The sequence below is a fragment of the Saccopteryx bilineata genome, chromosome 1 (assembly GCF_036850765.1).
Source record: "Saccopteryx bilineata isolate mSacBil1 chromosome 1, mSacBil1_pri_phased_curated, whole genome shotgun sequence".
In the NCBI taxonomy this organism is placed as follows: Eukaryota; Metazoa; Chordata; class Mammalia; order Chiroptera; family Emballonuridae; genus Saccopteryx; species Saccopteryx bilineata.
Window position 1 is genome coordinate 21,187,267 of NC_089490.1, and position 4,499 is coordinate 21,191,765.

At 52.5% G+C, this 4,499-nt stretch overlaps 1 long non-coding RNA gene across 1 annotated transcript; it reads left to right on the forward strand.

Moving 5' to 3' along the window:
• The first annotated feature begins 913 nt into the window (after positions 1–913).
• Positions 914–4,058, forward strand: LOC136319819 (uncharacterized). Its single transcript, XR_010728225.1, has 4 exons — positions 914–1,199; positions 2,660–2,774; positions 3,217–3,371; positions 3,904–4,058. It is a non-coding gene; the product is annotated as an uncharacterized lncRNA (long non-coding RNA).
• Positions 4,059–4,499: the final 441 nt, after the last annotated feature.

Sequence of the window (4,499 nt, forward strand, 5' to 3'; positions counted from 1 at the left end):
TACATTGGAAATTATATTCGACAGTGGCTGGATCTGGATTTCATCCTCAGAGATTCTGGTTTAACTGGTATAGGTTGTGGCCTGAGCATCAGGATTTTTAGAAGGCCCTCCGGTGATTCTAATTTGCAGCCAACTTCAAGAACTACAGTGCTAGAATATTGCTTCCTGACCACAGTCTCATTGCGGCACCCGTTGAACGAGATAATGTTTGAACAGTACCCTGGTAACAGAGGCAACCACAGAGGGGCTCCATCTGCACACCTGCCTGGCTATATCCAAGGATCACGGGCTTGGGGTCTCTGCTCACAAGAAGCTCTTGTGTCCTTCCAGCTGAAGTGTATTGCCCTATCGGTCCTCCAGGTGTGATATACATGACGTTCGTGCTGAAGTCCGCGTGGTTTACACAGCTAGAGTTTAATTTAAACATGGGACATCTTGATGGAGCATCAATTTCCTAGAAGATAGGAGAAAAATTATGATTCACCTTGTAAGTAACCTAAGACATGTTAAAAAACATAATAGGATAAGGCTACATCCTGGAATGTAGAGCTCACCTGTATTTGAAGCTAAAAGATCAGATGTCAAAGAAATTTGACCATTGTGTCAGGAGCCCTGGGCTGGCACATGGGAAGAGGGTGATACTCCCTGACTTAGATGACAGTATGAGGAAATTGCTGGAGGAAGCCCCTTGTCAGTCTAGGCGTTATTAGCACATGGATCAGAGACAAGGAGAAGCATTCATTTCTGTTGGTTTGGGAAGGCTTCTTGAAGGAGGCGGCATTTCAAGGGAGATTCTGGGGACAGGGCAGGAAGAGAGAACTTGTTAGGAAAAGGGCACAGGCAGGGGCTTCGTGGCACCTGCAGCAACAACACAAGTCAGACAATGTCTTTCTTGCCCTTTGCCTAGGAATTCAAGAAAGACCCCCAAAGACCTTCAGCGCACAAGCCTACCCTGTCCACACCCTTGAGGCTGGCCTGGCCCTCAGCCAGCTTGTCTGGAGCAGCTGGTGCAAGATTGCAACAACACCAGAGTCCACTCTCCCTTGTTCTGGCTTCAGCAGCCTGCGGCTGAGTCATTAGTGCTGAGGTAGCTGCTGACCACCCAGGCAGGAGAGCAGTCCAGCTGCCCCGGTGTCCTGCCATTTCTCCCTGCCTTCTCGCTCTGGACCCCGGCCTGGGAGAGGCCCCTGAACTGCAAGGTCAGGAGCAGGCTGGGGGAGGGGGGAGGAGAGACTGAGTCTCCCCTCTTTCCTCTGCAGTGTCTGCCTGGCGGGCTGCCCTTCGCCCTTCTCACCCCTGCCCCTCCCCAGAGGGTTCTAAGAGAGAGGGCACTCTTTCTGGTGGTGAGGGTGCTGCCGGGCCCAAGGCCTGGGTCCTCTGTCCAGCAGCCTATTAGAGAAGAGGATCATGAGCCTCAGAGCCCACCAGCTTCTCAGCACAGTGGCTGTTTTTTTCTCTTTGGCCACTTGGCCAATAATGTCCTGGGGCACCGAGCATCTTCTCCAAGCATAAGACTGACCCTTGCTTTCTGTTCATCCCAACCCCGGAAGTAGCACAGCATAGTTGTTGACCACATGGACTATTGAAATTCACTGTTTGTCCATTTTTGTGTCCTAAGTGCTGAGACAGTGCCTGGCACATAGCTCAGTATGTGTTTATTGAATAAACAAAAGGAGCCAGACTGGATTTGAGTCCCCATGGTAGACATCTCTGTGCTTTACTTGCTTCGTTCTGTAAAATGGGGACAGCGATAGAACCTGCTTCATAGAATTAATATGTATAAAACCCTGAGACATTGCCCAGCATATGCTAACCACTCACTCACTGTTTGCTATCATCTCAGATCTCTAACGCTATTTTCCAGCCCCACCTCCTCCCTTAAAAAGCTCTCTTTCCCTCTCCTCTAAGCCCCTGCTGGGGTTATAGCTCATACCAGTGGGGGACCAGCTGGACCTGGAATCGTGCACCACTGGGGCCCAAGACAGTGTCCAGAGCAGCCATCTGTGGGGTTCTCTTCTTTCCCTTTCTCTTAACCTGCCTGTGGGTGAGACGTGGTTCAAACACATGCGGACAGAGACCTGCTTGATGTGAAGGGCGGGGCGGGCCCGCAGACTGTGAGGTTGATTGCAAGGCCCAGGGTTCCCCCCTTTGGATTCTTCTTTTCCCTGTCAGAATGGTCTTCCTAAGCCAGAAAGGGAGACATGTTCCTTGCTTACTGCCCCTCCAGGGTTCTCTGTCTCTTGGCAATGAGAGCCCAGGCCCCCGTAGGGGCCCCCGTGGCTCTGGCCTTATGCTCCCCTCTCCTCTCGGTCTTGTCTGTAGCTGTAACTCTTGGGCTCCACAAGCCAGTCACCCCGGATGACCTGCCCTCCCCAGCTGGCCTGCAGGCTCCCACAGTAGGAAGCATATGCTATCCTGAGAGGCTGGTCTGGTCATCACGCAAATTAGACGGGCTCAGCTGCCGCCCCGAAGGCTCACCCGGCCCTTGCCCCCCCTGCCCTCTTTTATGTTTCTTTTAAGGTTTATTTTAAACATGACCTCCTTTAAGAAGCCTTTGCTGACTCCTGTGTCCCTTGGGCTCACATATTCCCTTTCTCACTGTTTAACTGACAAGGACCCTTATTGTGCTTTCTTGTTTAACTGCCAGTTTCTCCACTAGATGGGTAGCTCCTGCGTGGGCCTGCGTTCCCGGCGCCTCCCATGGGGCTTGCAGCGGAGCGTGCTCAGTGAGAACCTGAGAAATGGGGAATGAATGCATGGATGGATCTCCTGAGGTGTGCACTCACTGGTACCCATCAAAGCTGATGTGTTTTAAGGAGGGGACAGGGGGCACATCTGCTTGGGCTGGGACTTCTGTGAACACACACTGGGAGACGGGCCGTGGGGAAGGGGGTTGGGTCTCTTTGGGCTGGGGTTGGGTTGGCGGTTCGGGAGTTGGAAAGCCAGCCTGTTCCTGCCCCTGCTCGCTTCCTGCTAGCCTCACTGGGGCCTCTGACTGCTAGGCAGGAGCTTGGGGCCACACCAGCATCTGTCTTGCTTCAGGAGCTATGTTGCTCCCCACCTCCAACCCATGGCATCTGTGGCTGCTTCAGGCTGTACCTGTTGAGGGTCCCCCAAATGTAGACTTTGGCCCTCACAGTCTCTCAGCTCAGGAAAGAATCAGAAGACAGTGAAGACGTTGGAAAGTGATCTTGTCCATCCCCCTTTCTCCCGTAGGCCTAGACTGAAGGTGGCCTGTCCTTCCCTCCAAAAATCTCTGCAGAGGGAGACTCTATAGGTCCTTCCCAGCTCCTGGCCCTGGCTGGGCTCCTCATCTGTGTGGTGGCCGGCCTGTCACTGGACAGCAAGCACATGCTTCATGCTGTGGTCATGTGAGACAATTGGAAAAGTTGGGAACATATATTCTGGGTTTAAATCCTAGATTGGCCACTGGTTGGCTGTGATCTTGGGCAAGTTTCTTAATCCTGCCTGTGCCTCGGTTCCTTACTCTGTAGTGAGATAATCACAGGGTAGTTGGCAGGGTGGAAGGGTTGCTGTGAAGATTAAATGAGTTAACATAGGAAAAGCATTTGGAGGAGCATGTGGCCCTTGGTAAAACGCTCAATAACTGTGAGCTGTTATGTTGTATCGTACAGCAACTGCCTTCCTGCTCCACATCGGTCTGTCTTCCCGTGGCCACACACCACACTTGCCTCACAAACCAGTTCAACTTGACAGACATTTACTAGGGGTCCTCCCTGAGACCATTCTGTGCCAGACACCGAAGGAGGACTGGCTGGAATACGTTGGAGTCCCTGTCCTTAGGATGCTCAGGGTGCCTTGGAGACTTGACTGGGTGTGCATGCATGCATCACCTGGGATGCTGGCGAGTAAGGATGACTGAGACAGGTTTCTGTCCTCAAGGAACCCGAAGTCCAGATGGAAGGCTGGTGTGGAAACAGACGCGGGAGAAAAACGAAAGGCCGTTGACTGCAGAAGCTGCCGCCGCCCTTCTGCTTTCTAGGAACGCGGTGTGTTTCATCTCGGGGAAGTGGTTCTTCTGCGGGGAAAACACAGCCCTGGGCCCTTTGGGTGAGAAGGGCAGGGTTTGAACGGGTGCAGATGAGGTCCGGAGAGAACGTTTTGCATAACAGAAGATGTTGAGGAAACTGGCATCTCCGAGGCAGCTGGCCAGAGAGGGTGCAGTCAGGGCCCCAAAAGACGGCTGGTGGGTGAGGACCAGCAAGGGAATTTCCAGGCCAAATTAAATCTCATCTTGATTTTTAAGAAATTGCTTTTTTTTTTTTTTTTTTTTTGCCTGACCAGGTGATAGTGTTATGAATAGAGTGTCGATCTGGGATGCTGAGGACTGAAGTGTGAAACCCTGAGGTCGCTGGCTTAGGCACGGGCTCATAGATATGGTCCTGTGGTTGCTGGCTTGAGCCCAAAGGTCCTTGGCTTGAAGCCCAAGGTCACTGGCTTGAACAAGAGGTCAGTGGCTCTGCTGGAGCCCCCTGGTC